We start from the raw sequence: 16,331 nt of genomic DNA on the forward strand, positions 1-16,331 counted from the left end.
CTTATCTAGCTCAATATTATTTGTTCAAGTTCTGACCATTTCTCTGGGTATCTTTCTTAATGGAGTAGATATACTAAAGAATTCTTGCAGTTCTGACACTGAGCTTTGGGAATCTGAACTATTCCTGGCTGCAGACCAGATCTGAGACAGCTTTGGTGTTGCTGCAGGCATAGAAACCACCTGCTTATCCCAAAGGCAGCCAACACATTCATATAAATACCAAGGGTATCATCCTAACTGGATGAATGGTTCCCTGTGACTTTCCCGTTCTCTGGACTTGGTTCTCCCCATATGTCCTAGTATCTGAAATTTTGAGTGCCACACTCTAATATAGAATGAACTAGCAAGTATTCTTAGACTGTAGGCATTAATTTTCTCTATCACCTTCTAACAACTGAGCAGGCCTGGCTGCAGATTCCTATGAGGGCTGGGAATGTGGCTTAGTGGTAGATTGCTTGCCTCTAGCATGCAGGCAGCTGTGGGTTTGATTCCTCAGTACCACATAAATAGAAAAAAAGAGATTCCTATGAAACTTCATGCTTGCTTGATGCTGACTGCTCATCCTGTAATCCTAGCTACTCAGGAGGCTGAGATGTGAGGATCACAGTTCAAAGCCACAGTGGGCAGACAAATTCAGGAGCCTTTTAATGCTCCAATTAACCAACAAAAATTCCAGAAATGGAGCTATGGCTCAAATGGTAGAGTAACAGCCTTGAGCAAAATAGCTAATGAGGACACAGCCCTGAGTTCAAACATAGCCCAGAGTTCAAATACCAGTACTGGCTGGCATGTGCGTACGCACGCGTGCGCGTGCGCGCGCGCACACACACACACGTGCATGCATGCGCAAGTGCAAGAAACTTTATACCTGACTCTACAGGCTTGGCTAGGCATCTAGGGCATTATATACATGAAGTAGTTCACCTCAGTGGAATGAACTCAGCCTGCTTCTCAACTGCTGCTTCCATTTCCTGAATCCTGACTATAGCTGACACTAAGGCAGGCCCAGGCCAGTGGTGATGCTCACACAAGGGGGTTTACAGCTGAAAGGAAGACCATAGATGAAGTCACGTAGAGCAAAAGAGTTTATTGCCAGCAGGGCTGGCAAGGCCAAGTTCCCACAGAGGAGTAAAGGAAAAATGGCTCCAGAGCTCTCTCAGGGGGTCTTTATACCTTCATGCAACTAAGGTGGGAGGTGCTCCACCTGCCCCTCAGGTATCTTCAGCCAAGGGTGGAGTCACATTGCCAAAGGGCAGATCTTCTGTCTGGGCAGGGGACATTCTATAAGCTTACAACAGCAAGGAGGGTGGGTTCTGTCTTCAGCTGAGGGGTCTCCAGCCTCTGGGCAAGCCAAGGTCATGCCACCAGGCTCTGGGAAGGGATCTCCACCTGCAGAGCAGGAATGGGCCTTCTGTTTGGAACAGACCACCTAGGTCTGCAAATCTTATTATTTTAGATAGACACTCTGTTTGACATGGGGAATTTAGAGATGCAGTTAACTCTATGCCTGCCCTCAAGGAGGTCATAGTGGCTGATGATAAAAAGGTATTCCTTCAAAGTTTGAGAAGTCCCAGGAGTGGGCCTAATTCCAAGTTTCTGGACATACAGGGCTGAGGACCAGATTCTTCGTGTTGTTGTTTTAATTTCTTGTGCTGGTACTGAGTCTTGACCTCAGGACTTAGGCTCTGTCCCTTAGCTTTTTCATTCAGGCTGGTGCTCTACGATTTGAGCCACAGACTCTCTTCTAGCTTTCTGCTGGTTAATTGGAGCTAAGAGTTTCACTGCTTTTCCTGGCTGGGCTGGCTTCGAACCTCCACCCTCTGATCTCAACTTTCTGAGTAGCTAGGATATAGACATGAGCCACCAGTGCTCATCTAGGACTAGACCCTTGTTACTCTTTGGCCCTAGCAAGATTCTGTATGTCAAGAGGGCCTGGAAAATCCAGCTGGACTTTACTCCCTTCCCTGTACAATCACTAGGCTGGATTGTATCGACCGGCTGTCCTTTCTAACCAGGCACAAATCTATCAACATTCTAGAAAACCAGTTTCTTTTCTATTTAACCTGCTGTTGACAATAACTCTTTATGCTCCATCTACAACTAAGAACCAAGAGAGAAAGAAGCAGAGAGTTTAGGCACCTCTCCAGCCTTTTAAAGTGATAAAATTTGTATAAAGATAAATGAAGCAAACATCTATTACCCAATAATACCTTGAAGCCTAGCCATGTAATTCTTTTGATTCTCTTTTCTCTGATTACCCTCTCCCTGACTTTTATGTTAATCACTGCAATTTTCTTTACAGTTTTGCCTTTTTTATATGTTCCTAAAACATGTATTCCTGGGATTTGAATAGCTTGGTGATCAGCAGAAAAGCTGCATAAGAAAAAAAAGTCGTGTTGACAGTATACAGTGAGACTTCCTAGGAAAATTAGCTGGTTAGCATTGCTGGGTTATAGTGTAGCATCCACTCTCCAGAGCTTTCAAAAGCCAGGTGCTGGTGGTGATGGTCACTGAAAGAATCTGTCTCAGCCATCCCAGAGGACCATGGTCACTGACAGGAGAAGGTTTATAAGGGGGTTTATTAGTGAGGCCATATCTCCCACAGGACAAGGAGCACTTAACTGCACCTTAATCCAGGTGGTCACTTATATAACTCTGGGGCTGAAGCTAAAGGGGAAGTAGGTAGGTCTAGATGGTGAGTGGGAATGGCCTATTACAGCTCTAAGGCAGGGAGTTCAGGTATGGATACAGCTGGGGGCTAATGGGAGGGGCAGAGGACCTGAGGTGGGGGAAATACTAACAGTGGCCACCTATAATTAATCCTAGGTACCATCTGAGGATAGAAGTTTGAAGCCAGCCAAGCAGAAAAGTTTGTGAGACTTTTTTTTGTCAGCTTCGGGGTTTGAACTTAGGGTCTGGCATTGACCCTGAGCTTTTTTGCTCAATGCTGGTGCTCTATCACCTTGAGCCACAGCTCTACTTTCAGTTTATAGGTGACTAATTGACTATAAGTGTTTGAAGGATTTTCATGCTTGGGCTGGTTTCAAACCGCAATCCTCAGATCTCAGCCTCCAGAGTAGAAGACTCATAAACACTGGGTACTGAAGTGCCAGACTTTGAAGTCAGACCCCACTTTACCACGCAAACCCCACCTTACCACATGAACCTGAGATAAGCAGGCCCTGTGAGCAAACCCAGGACAAGCTTATTAGGGCCCAGCCGGTCTAGAACTCTAACCACTGGGAATGCTTAACTCTGATTGCCCCCAGAATGCCTCGAGCCCTGAGCCAATCAGATTTGTACCTGTGTCCTAATCTTGCTTGCTTGAACACCTGATTGTTGTAACTTTGTTTTTTGCCTTTATAAGCCCTGTGTAATCACAGCTCGAGGCTCCCTCCTAACCTCTGCTGTGTCTGTCCCATTTCGTCCGTCACAGTCAGGAGATACAGAAAATAGAGAAGAACAGTCCAGACCAGTCTTAAAACAATACAGGCAATTTTTCAACACAATCTTTTCTAGTATCTGACTGTATTTACTTTTACTTTCTTTCCTAATTTACCACCGGACCTAGTCTCCTCAGTACTCAATATCATCCTAGGCCCTTCTACTTTCAATTTCACTTTCTCTTTTACATCAAAGTCCAATTAACCACTTCATTCAGACAACTCAGAGCATTTGACATAAACCGAGACAAACATGCAAAAGTGGCAAAAGTAAAAGCAGTTTGACAAATCTGGAGAAGCAACGCTGCTAAGAACTAAATAAGCCATAAACAATCTACTAATTTATAGACTGATAGTGCCAACAAACACGGGACAAGATAACAAAACAGGTTATGCAGGTTTGACACAAAAGAGACTGTCAGACTCACAAACAACACAGTGAGGACAGCTCTGCGCTCTGCGCAGTGGGGGGGGGTCACTCCCTGCCACCTGCGGATGGCTTGGGCTGGTCCCGCACCCACCCCTGTTGGCAGCTTCGGGTCAGGACTTGGGCCTGACGTGTCCGTGTCCTGGGCTGCCGGCGGGGCACAGCTGAAACATTTCCCTCAGAGTCCTCCTCTTGTAGAGTTAACTGGGGTGGGGAGTATGGAGGGGAAACATTTCCTCCTCCATGCTTCCTCCCTGGAGGACAGGTGAGTACAATTTCTTCTCTTCCTTCTTGGTTTCTCTGTTGTCTGGATGGCCCGAACGAGGTGTGTAGATTAGGCGTTGCAAAGTCCTGATCTTACCTATGTCAAAGCTCCCCTCGGGTGGCCAATTAGCTCCCTCAAAGGTGGGCCATTCTGACTTGCACAAAGTGATTCACTTTTCCTTCTTTTTTTTTTTTGTGGTGGTAGTTTTTATTATTTTCTATTTTCATTTTTTTCCCTTCTAGTAGCTCCCCCTTTTTTTTTTATTAATTAGACATAAATTTTTTTACAAGGTGTTGTGCAAAGAGGGTTACATAGTAGGGCAGTGTGTACATTTCTTATGATATCTTACCACCTGTTTTTCTATCCCTTGTCTAGGTCAGGTTGACATATATGCAATATACAATGTATCAAGAACATATACAGTATTCACAGACTTGGTCTCTACTGTCTCTCCGTCTCCCTTTCTTAACAGTCATATATCAGGGAGATCATGCCCCTTTGTTTTCTGTGTTCTAGGCTTGTCTCACTCAACATTATTTGTTCGAGTTCTGACCATTTCCCTGCAAATAACAATATTTCACCATTCCTAATCGCTATGTAGTATTCCATTGTGTATAAGTACCATATTTTTTGGATCCATTCGTCTGTGGAGGGGCATCTGGGTTGTTTCCATATTTTAGCTATTGTGAATTGTGCCGCGATAAACATGGAAGTACAAATGCCTTTTTGATATCTTGGATTTTGCTGTTTAGGATAGATGCCTAGGAGTGGTATGGCTGGGTCATAGGGTAGGTCTATATTGAGCATTTTGAGAAACCTCCATACTGTTCTCCAAAGTGGTTGTACTAATTTGCACTCCCACCAACAATGGAGAAGGGTTCCTCTTTCCCCACAGCCCCTCCAGCATTTGTTGTTTCCTGAGTTCAGAGTATAGGCCATTCTAACTGGGGTGAGGTGGTATCTCAGAGTTGTTTTTATTTGCATTTCCTTTACTAGCAGGGATGTTGAGCATTTCCTCATATGTTTCTTTGCCATTTTTATATCTTCTCTTGTGAAGTCTCTCTTTAGCTCTTTTGCCCATTTCCTAATAGGTTTATTGGGCTTGGAGGGGCTTAGTTTTTTGAGTTCTCTGTAGATGACTGATATCAGGCCTTTGTCTGTTGCTGTGCTGGTAAATATCCTTTCCCATATCGTTGGCTGTCTTTCTATTTTGGTGGCTATGTCCTTAGCTGTGCAGAAACTTTTTAATTTGTAGTAGTCCCATTTGTCGAGTCTTTCTCCTATTTGTTGTGCCCCTGGGACTCTATTCAGGAAGTTCCTTCCTGTGCCTATAAGTTCTAGCATCTTTCCTACTCTGTCCTTCAGTAGTTTCAAGGATTCAGGTCTGATGTTGAGGTCCTTGATCCATTTTGAGTTGATCTTGGTGCATGGTGATAGGCTTGGGTCTACTTTGAGTTTTCTGCATATGGCTGCCCAGTTCTCCCAGCACCAGTAGTTGAAGAGGCTATGTTTATTCCATTGTATGTCTTTAGCTCCTTTGTCGAATATCAGTTGGCTGTAAGAGTGCGGTTTTATTTCTGGGTCTTCAGTTCTAATCCATTGGTCTTCCGATCTGTTTTTATACCAATACCATGCTGTTTTTGTTATGATGGCCTTGTAGTAGAGCTTGAAATCAGGTATTGTGATACCTCCTGCACTGCTTTTTTTGCCTAGAATTGCTTTGGCTATTCTAGGTTTTTTGCTGTTCCATATGAATTTATGGATTGGTTTCTCTATTTCAGTGAAGAATGTGGCTGGGATTTTGATAGGCATTGCATTGAATTTGTATAACAATTTGGGCAATATGGCCATTTTCACTATATTGATTCTGCCTACCCATGAGCATGGGAGGTCTTTCCATCTCCTTGTGTCTTCTTTGATTTCCCTTATTAAATTTTTGTAGTTTTCATTGAATAGGTCCGTCACGTCCTTGGTTAAGTTGATCCCTAGGTACTTTATTCTTTTTTTGGCTACTGTAAATGGAATTGTTTCCATAATTTCCTTTTCTGTTTGTCTATTGCTGGTGTACAGAAAAGCTGCTGACTTTTGTGGGTTGATTTTGTATCCTGCTACTTTGCCAAATTGGTTTATTAGGTGTAGGAGTTTGGGTACTGAGCTTTTTGGGTCCGTCAGATATAAGATCATGTCGTCTGCGAATAGGGATAACTTGATTTCTTCCTTGCCGATGTGGATCCCTTTGATGTCCTCCTCTTGCCTTATTGCTATGGCTAGGGATTCCAGCACTATGTTGAACAGAAGTGGGGAGAGTGGGCATCCTTGTCTTGTTCCTGAGTTTAGAGGGAATGATTTAAGTTTCTCTCCATTTAATATGATATTAGCAGTTGGTCTGTTGTATATGGCTTTTATTGTTTTGAGGAATGTTCCATCTATTCCTGTTCTCTCCAAAGCTTTTAATAGGTATGGATGTTGTATTTTGTCAAAGGCTTTTTGGGCATCAACTGAGATAACAATGTGATTCTTGATTTTAGTTCTGTTTATGTGGTGAATTACGTTGATTGATTCACGGATGTTGAACCATCCTTGTGACTGAGGGATGAAGCCTACTTGGTCATGATGTATGATATTCTTGATCAGTTTCTGGATCCTATTAGCTAATATTTTATTGAGGAGCTTTGCATCTGTGTTCATTAGTGATATTGGTCTGTAGTTCTCTTTTTTTGTTGGGTCTTTGCCTGGTTTGGGAATGAGTATGATATTAGCTTCGTAGAATGAGTTTGGGATTTCTCCCTCCGTTTCTATTTCGTGGAAGAGTTTGAGGAGTATTGGAATTAGCTCCTCACTAAAGGTTTTGTAGAATTCGTTGGTGAATCCATCTGGGCATGGGCTTTTCTTAGTAGGGAGGTTCTTGATTACCTCCTGTATCTCACCGTAAGTTATTGGTTTATTTAGTTGATTTATTTCTTCTTGGTTCAGTTTGGGCAGTTTGTACTTCTCTAAGAATTGATCCATTTCTGTAAAATTACTGTTTTTTGCTGAGTAGAGGTTTTGGAAATAGCTCCTTATGATTGTTTGAATATCGTGTGTACTTGTTGTAATTTTTCCTGTGGAGTCCCTGATTTTACGAATATGAGTCTCTTCTCTTCTTTTTTTTGTAAGTCTTACAAGGGGTCTGTCAATTTTGTTTATTTTCTCAAAGAACCAGCTTTTAGTCTTATTTATTTGTTGAATGGTCTTTCTATTTTCAATCAGATTTATCTCTTCTTTAATCTTTGTGATCTCTCCCCTCCTAGTAGTTTTAGATTCTGTCATTTCTTGTTTCTCCAGTTGTTTTAGTTTCATCGTGAGGGTATTCACCTGCTCTGCTTCCATTCTTTTAATGTGGGTGCTGAGTGCAATGATCTTGCCCCTCAGCACTGCCTTAGCTGTGTCCCATAGGTTTCTTTGTGATGTGTTTTCTTTGTCATTGTGGCTTATGAATTCATTAATTTCATCTTTAATTTGATCTGTGGCCCAAGTGTTGGATAGCAGCGTGGGGTTTAGCCTCCAAGAGTGTGTATAGGCTCTGTGGTATCCTTTGTTGTTGAGGGTTACCTTTAATCCACTGGGATCAGATATAATACATGGGATGACGTCAATACTTTTGTATTTGCTGAGGTTCTTTGTGTGGGCTATGACGTGGTCTATTTTGGAATATGATCCATGGGCTGCTGAAAAGAAGGTGTATTGGGTCTCTGTAGGGTGAAAGGTTCTATATAGGTCTGTTAGATCCATTTGGGAAATGGTGTTATTTAGGTCCTCAGCTCCCTTACTAATCTTCTGGGTGTTGGATCTGTCTCTTGGAGAGAGAGGAGTATTAAAGTCACCCACTATGATTGTGTTTGCATCTATCTTGCTCTGTAATTCTTTGAGAATTTGCTTGACATATGTCGGGCCTCTTTTGTTTGGTGAGTATACATTTATCACCGTGATTTCTTGATTCTGGATTTTTCCTTGTATTAATATGTAGTGTCCTTCTTTGTCTTTTTGAGTGGACTTTAAAGAGAAGTCCAGCTTGTCTGAGATCAGGATGGCTACACCTGCCGTTTTGGTGGATGCATTTGCTTGGTAGATCTTGCTCCATCCTTTCACTCGAAGCCTGTTTTTGTCCCTTGCTGTAAGGTGGGTCTCTTGTAGACAGCAGATGTCAACTTTTTGTTTGCGAATCCATTCTGCCAGTCTGCTCCTCTTTATCGGGGAGTTTAAACCATCTATATTTAAAGAGATCAAGGATAAGGGTGTTTTTTTCTCCTTCCATTTTCTTGGTGGGCTGTTTTTTCTTCTTGTCTTTAGTGAGCTTGTATTTCTGCTGGACTTTGGCTATTGAAGTTTCTTTCTGATTCTGTCTGTGTGTCTTTTACGATCTCTGTTGGCTGGGGTTCCCCTCTTAATATTCGCTGTAGGGCTGGTTTTTTTATTCACATACTCCTTTAGCTCCTCTTTGGTGTGGAAAGATCTGATTCTCCCTTCGAATGTGAACTCCAATTTCGCTGGATATTTGATCCGAGGTTGTAAATTGTTATTCTGGAGTACTTGGATGGTGTTCTTCCACTCACTTCGAGCTTGGTAAGTTTGTGTGGATAAGTCGGATGTTATTCGAATCCTCTTCCCATTGAAAAAAGTTTCCTTCTTCGCTTTGGCTGAATTCAGAATTTGCTCTTTAATCTTGAGGTCTGTAGTCTTGAATATTATGTGCCTTGGGGTGGCTTTCCTGGGGTCTGGCCTGCCAGGTGTCCTATAGGCTTCGGTTACCTGGATGGGGTCCCCTGTGAGATTGGGGAAGTTTTCTGCAATAACTTTATTGAGAACATGATTAAGCCCTCTGCTCTGGTATTCGGCTCCTTCTTCTATTCCAATTATGCGCAGATTATATCTCTTGTCTTTGTCCATTAGTTCCTGGATTAGTCTTCCCTGAAGCTTCACCTTTTCTTGGAGTGTGGTCATTTTCTGGTTGTTGTCAGCTGCTTCATCGTCCAGGCGAGAGATTCTGGATTCTATATGGTCTACTCTTTGTGTTATGGTTTCAATTGCGGAGTTTATGGATGTCAGAGAGCTATTTATGGTTGTCATATCAGCTCTGATCGTGGAGATTTCTTCCTTTAAAGAGTTGGATTTTAAATCTATTTTTTCATGCATTTCAATTCTCAGGATGTGGAGATTTTCTTTAAAGGCAGCTTGCATTGTATCCATTTTTGCTTCCATTTCTTTAAATGAGGCTTGCATTGTATCCATTTTTGCTTCCATTTCTTTCTTGGCTTCCTGGGTGTCCTTCCAGATTTCTGCTCTAAATTCCTGGAATTGTTTTCTGATTTCATTTCTGACGCTTTCGATCATTCCTGTTAACATGGCCTCATTTGCTTTTTTAGTCTCCATCTCCTCTTCAGTCGTGCTGCTTTTTGGAGCTGGCAAGTTGGCTTGCCCTTTGATGAACTGAGTTATGTTTCTTTGTGATTTGCGCATCTGGAGATCTGGATGGCTTCTCAGGTTTGGTTTGTAGCTCCTCCCTCCCTCCTGTGTAGACGTGTCTACGGCAGCAGGTGCTGTGGCTGTGGTCCCGCCCACCAGTGCAGGGTACACCTACCAGAGCGGGCGCTGTCGCCGGGGGCCCCACCCTCCTGTGCGCTGTGCATCCACTGCAACAGGCACTTCGGCGGGATATGCCTCCCAGAGCAAGTCCTGGGTTGTTGGGTTGTGCTTGCGCCCTCCCACGAGTCCGTTGGGGGGGGCGGTATGTGTGGGGTCCAGTGGGATCGACTGTCCGGGTGTGGCTTGGCACCTTCAGTCCTCACCTCTGCTGTGAGTGGGGGACGTGATCAGGCTCAGGTGACCCTGCTGGGCTGGTATTGCCCACCAGCGCCTGTGATTTTAGTTGTAAGAGTCTGCGAGGTCCAGGCGCCTCGGGTGGGGTTTGCACAACCGGCCGTCTCCCAGCCCCTGTTGGGAAGGGGGCGGGGCCGGTTCTGCCAGTTCAGGAACCTGTGGGGTGTTGGTGCTGCTGGGCCCTTCCCCTGCTAAACTGACTTCCCAGCACCTGATGGGAGCTTCCCCGCCTGATTTGGGGGTTCTTTGTTCCCTCACAGGTGGGGGTGGGGGAGGGGGAGGGAGGGCACTCACTTTTGCTGCTTTGTGTGTGTGTCCCGCGCAGCCATTGGCCCTCCAGGGGTTGGCTAAGTGTCGTGGTGGCTTCCCTGGTTCCCGATTTCTGCCGTGTTGGGTTCCCTTGTCCGAACCCGGTGTGGACCCGGACTTCTCGTGGCTGCCGGTGTGTCTTGGTCCGCACCCTGCCTTGTGTCCGTGGGGTCTCCCGCTATATGAATTCTGCGCTCCTGGCAGCCTGTCTGCCGATCACCGGGTTCCCCTTTCCCAGCCTGACCCTGTTTGGGCCAGGGTCGGCTGGTGGGGGGAGGGTGCCCCGGTGAATCTCCAGCTCCGTGTAGGTTTTCGGTTCTTCTTTTTTGCTCCTTTTTGTTTTCCTGTGTTTCTCCACTGCTTCTGGCTGCTGGTTTTGCTGGGTTCTTGATGGGGTGTTGGGTGTTGGAGTTCCCAGCTCACTATGCCGTTGGAGCGAGTCGGGGTGCCTCCCTATTCTATCAGCGCCATCTTTCCTCCTCCTGTCACTTTTCCTTCTTAATGGCCACACTCTGGTTCTGAGCTATCTCCTTAACCTCCTTCCAGTGGGCTAGGGTCAAGTCTAGGGGGCTAGATGGTACATTATCCATTCTCCACAGTCTCGTTAGTCCTTCAGTCCACAATAAAATGAAAAACAGGAAAATAATGATAGTAACAAGGAAATAAAAGCAGGCTTGTGATTTACAAAGTGGTCGAGGTGAACTACGAGGTGGAGATTTCCCAAGTTGGTCTGCTGACTCCTGTGAAGGGACAGAAGGAGCAGACCCAAGATCAAGGTGGGCGAGTCGAGCCTCGGTTAGGAGGCTCTCCCAGTCAGTTCCGGCCAAAAGCCGAACTGACTTGCGCCCTACAAGTATTAAGGTGGGGTTCCAGGGGTCCCCTTCAAGGGTGGAGGGTCTGGGGCGTTCCCCAGTCCCTCCAGGATTGCCGTGCAAGAGCGTCCGCTTCGACAACCCCTTTAAGAAATACGAGTCAGAACGGCCATCCTCAAGGAGGAAGCAAAACAGACAAACAGACAAATGACAGGACAAGACAAGTCAACAGCGCTGTTTTCTTACCTTTGGAGTCTGGGGTCTCAGGGGTCTCTGGGGCTATCCTGGACAAGCCCCCAACTGTTATGCCCAAGTTGTGAGAAGACCACCAAGAAGACCACCGAGAGCCAGACATTCCAAAATGCAAAAGTAAGGCTTTATTCAGGCGAGCTGCAGATCGGGCCTCGTCCTACCCACCGACACAGTGGAGGTTAGGAGAAAGGCCCCGAGCTGAGATTTCACAGAGCTTATAAAGGCAAAAAACCAAGTTACAGCAATCAGGTGTTCAAGCAAGATTAGAATACAGGTACAAATCTGATTGGCTCAGGGCTCGAGGCATTCCGGGGCAGTTAGAGTTAAGCAGGGAGTTTCCTGACTGGCTGGGCCCTAATAAGCTTGTCCTGCTAGCCGGGATAATTGGTGGCCTGGTTACTCAAAGTTTAAACAGACAACAAAACCGGGGCTGCCTGAAAATGGGGTTTACTTTAACTCTTCCCTCCAAACCTGCAGTTAGTGTCTGAAGTATGGCCGCCTGGGAAGGTTCCCTCTGACTGAGTGCTTTTGTACCTGTTGTGCCAAGTCGCAAGACCACCCCCAAGAAGACCACTGAGATTCAGACACTCCGAAATGCAAAAGCAAGGCAAGGCTTTATTTAACGAGCTGCCAACTCGGGCCTCGTCCTACCCACCGACACAGCAGAGGTTAGGAGGGAGCCTCGAGCTGTGATTACACAGGGCTTATAAAGGCAAAGAACAAGGTTACAACAATCAGCTGTGCAAGCAAGATTAGAACACAGGTACAAATCTGACTGGCTCAGGGTTCGATTCTAAAATGGGGTTCACGTGGTGGGGCCTGACTTCAAAGTCTGGCACCTCAGTACCCTCTTTACAGATGCCAAAGCAGCAGTTCAATGAGCACATGACCCTTCCACAGGAGGGTTGTAATGACTGACACTCGCATATAAAGAGCAGTGCCTCAACCAGTAGCAGGAATTGCTACCAAATCCTTGGGCTGAATGGAAGCCTCCATAAGATGATTAAGATGTTAGTTGTCACATCTTTCCTTAGATTCTCAGAATCCAGACCATCTTATGACCTTTGTAACATACTTTTCTACTATCTAGCTTCAGGAAGTCTAAGTCCATTGCCGTACTTCAGCTAAAGAAAAAAAAAAAAGAAAGAAAGAACAAGCTGTGTGTGTGTGACTATTGCCTGCGATCCTAGCTATTCAGGAGGCTGAGATGTGAGGATTATAGTTTGCAGCCCACCCAGACAGGAAAATCTGTGAAATTCTTATCTCCAAGGAAAACCAGGGAAAAGTCATTTGAAAAATTCTACAATTTCAAATAGTCCACACTCCAGAGCAAAGATAACCAAAGTCTGCTTTCAGAGCTTCCTCTGCTTAGCAAGGTCACACCTGTGCCTTGCAGGGAATGACTGCTATAAGACCTTCACAGCCCTACACCACTGCGAATCAAGTCCTCCTTTTACCTCCTTACACCTTGACAATAAAGAAAAAAGTTAGTAAAAAAAGAAGTGCATGTGACTTCCCACCCTGGGACAGCCACTGCAGTGGTCTTCACCAGGACAGGGAAGGGCTACTAGGACAGGTTTAGATCAGCTTTATATCCTCTCATGATCCTATTATATTGGATAGTAAAATCCCAAGCTCCAAACATGGCCACTTAATAGAATATGGGCTATTGGTATTGTTAATCTAAAGTCCAGTTTCTGTTAAATGATTTCTCTTGTACAAATTATCAGGCTATCTTTAGATAGCCTTAATGTCTCTTCATTACATTCATGTTCATTGCTTTTCAAAAGGTTACTGTCTAGGTTTGTTGTAGGGAGCAGAGATCACTCCATCTTGATTATTAGGTCAACTTGCCCCCCAAATTCTGCTTCTGTAAATGGCTTGCTTAACTTGTTTGTTGCTTGGTCTACCTGCTGCGTCAACCCCCTACATCTGTGCTACGCTTTTACCTTTATAAACCCCAATTTGAGGGCTGCTCCAGGTCACAGTATTAGCTCCCAAGTCTGCAGTGTGTCCCTGGCCAGTCAGCCCACTTTTCACTGTCACGGTGGCAGCTCCTGAGTCTGCACTATGTCCCTGGCCGGTCAGTTCACTTTTTGCTTCCCCAATAAATCCATCTTTTTGCTTGAGACTGTCTCTGAGTGGTGGACTCTTGGAGAGACTTGGAGTTTCCTCCCTCGAACCCTGTAACAGGTTTTGCTATGTAATTCTAAGTATGGCATAACTATCACAGTTATGTGAACATCTGTGTAAATTGTAAGCTTATAGAGCTCAGTCCTTACCTAACTGCCTACTCCAAGTACTTCTTGTTTTGATAATCTTTCCTTACTATCTCCTTACTCTGCTTCTTTTGCTACACCTGGTACAGAACCCTGATCACAGATTCCGAACCCAAAGAACTGAGGAACATCTGGAATACTCCTATCTGTAACAGAGCTTCACAAACAATTTTTTTTTTTTTTGGCCAGTCTTGGAGCTTGGACTCAGGGCCTGAGCACTGTACTGTCCCTGACTTCTTTTTGCTCAGGGCTAGCACTCTGCCACTTGAGCCACAGCGCCACTTCTGGCCATTTTCTGTATATGTGGTGCTGGGGAATCGAACCCAGGGCTTCATCTATACGAGGCAAGCACTCTTACCACTAGGCCATATCCCCAGCCCCCACAAACAATTTTTAAAACTTTTTTTTTTTTTTTTGGCCAGTCCTAGGCCGTGAACTCAGGGCCTGAGCACTGTCCCTGGCTTCTTTTTTGCTCAAGGCTAGCACTCTGCCACTTGAGCCACAGTGCCACTTCTGGCCATTTTCTGTATATGGGGTGCTGAGGAATCGAACCCAGGGCCTCATGTATACGAGGCAAGCACTCTTGCCACTAGTAAAACTTTTTTTTTTTTGCCTTTTTTGTTAGTCATGGGGTTTGAACTCAGGCCCTGGATGCTGTTCCTGAGCTTTTTTGCTCAAGACTAGTGTTATGCCCAAGTCGCAAGATGACCACCAAGAAGACCATCGAGAGCCAGACATTCCGAAATGCAAAAGCAAGGCTTTATTCAGGCGGGCTGCAGCTCGGGCCTTGTCCTACACTCCGATGCAGTGGAGGTTAGGAGGAAGGCCTCGAGCTGAAATTTCACAGGGCTTATAAAGACAAAAACCCACAAAGTTACATCAATCAGGTGTTCAAGCAAGATTTGGATACGGGTACAAATCTGATTGGCTCAGTGCTAGAGACATTCCAGGGAGGTTAGAGTTAAGCATTCCCAGGCGGTTAGTGTTAAGCAGGGAGTTTCCTGACTGGCTGGGCCCTAATAAGCTTGTTCTGCTAGCTGGGATAATTGGTGGCCTGGGTTACTCATAGTTTAAACAGTCAACAAAATGGCTACTGCCTCAAAAATGGCGTTTACTTCAACTCTACACTAGCATTCTACCACTTTGAGCCACACTGCCACTTCTAGCTCTCTGCTGGTTAATTGAAGATAAGAGCTTTGTGGATTTCCTTACTTAGGCTGGCTTCAGACCACAATCCTCAGATCTCAGCCTTTTGAGTAGCTAGGATTGCAAGCATGAACCTTTAGCACCTGGCTTCTTTCTCTCTTTTTTGTGTCCTCCTATTTTAAAAATATTTTATTTTCATACCCATAAGAAAGTCCATGACATTCTTACCTACAATTAACCACCAAAAAGTGAGGTAGAGCTGTGGCTCAAGAAGTAGTGTTGTAGGGAGTACAGCTGACTCCATCTTGACTAGGGAAACATGGTAGGGAATGTTGGGGGGAGTAGATTAGGTCAACATGACCCCCAAATTCTGCTTCTGTAAATGGCTTGCTTAACTTGTTGCTTGCTCTACCCCCTGTATCAACCTCTTACATCTGTGCCACACTTGCTTAACTTCTTTGTTGTTTGCTCTACCCCCTGCATCAAGCCCCTACATCTATGCTATGCTTTTACCTTTATAAACCCCAATTTGAGGATAGCTCAGGGTCACAGTGGCAGCTCCCGAGTCTGCGCTACGTCCCTGGCTGGTCAGCCCGCTTTTCACTGTTGCAGTTCAGCTCTCAAGTCTGTGCTGCATTCCTGGCTGGTCAGTTCACTTTATGCTTCCCCAATAAATCCACCTTTTTACTTGAGACTGTCTCTGAGTGGTGGACTCTTGGAGGGACGGAGACTCCCCTCCCTCGAACTCCATAACAGTAGACCACCAGCCTTGAGCAAAAAAAGCTAAGGGACTGAGTTCAAGCCCCAGGCCCTGAGTTTAAGCCCCAGTAATAGAACAAACATAAAAAATAAATGGATAAGTGGACACATGAACGTTTATAGCGAGTTTATTAATAACCAAGAATGTAAATAACACAAGCCAAGCACAAGTGGCTCACACTGTAATCCTACCTACTAATTGTAATGGGGTCCCCCCAAGGGAGGGGACCACAATGTAATGAGGTCCGAGGGGGGAGGACCCCCTTGCCTCCAAGAGTCTACCACTTAGAGACAGTCTCAAGTAAAAAGATGGATTTATTGGGGGAGCAAAAAGTATACTGACTGGCCAGGGTCATAACCCAGACTCTGAAGCTGGGACCACAACCATAAAAAGCAGGCTGGCCACCCAGGGCTGCAGCCCAGACTTGGCCAGGGCTGCAGCCCAGACTCGGGAGCTGGGACCAGGGGCCCGGGGCCATGCTCAGGGTTGGGTTATAAAGGCAAACACCACGTGGTCAAGCCTGCCACATGCAGGTGGCCAATAAGATTACAACACTTACAGAGCATGCCAGGTCACATGCAGGTGGCCAATGAAGTTACAATCTGTCTCATAGTATCTGTTTGAACCAACTTATCATTTTAGTTAGAGTTGGCACACGGATTTGACGGGGCTTACATGATGCAGGCCTACTCATGGGAGGGCACAAGTTTAACCTTGAACGTTCCACAACTCAGGTGGTCAAGCAGTTTACATAATCTTATCACAGAGAAGGGGAACTTCTC

At 45.2% G+C, this 16,331-nt stretch overlaps 1 long non-coding RNA gene across 1 annotated transcript; it reads left to right on the plus strand.

Moving 5' to 3' along the window:
* The first annotated feature begins 2,667 nt into the window (after positions 1 to 2,667).
* Positions 2,668 to 15,629, plus strand: LOC125351305. Its single transcript, XR_007210928.1, has 3 exons — positions 2,668 to 2,802; positions 2,866 to 2,873; positions 15,618 to 15,629. It is a non-coding gene; the product is annotated as an uncharacterized LOC125351305 (long non-coding RNA).
* The last annotated feature ends 702 nt before the right edge of the window (positions 15,630 to 16,331 follow it).

This window comes from Perognathus longimembris, chromosome 5 (genome assembly GCF_023159225.1).
Source record: "Perognathus longimembris pacificus isolate PPM17 chromosome 5, ASM2315922v1, whole genome shotgun sequence".
In the NCBI taxonomy this organism is placed as follows: Eukaryota; Metazoa; Chordata; class Mammalia; order Rodentia; family Heteromyidae; genus Perognathus; species Perognathus longimembris.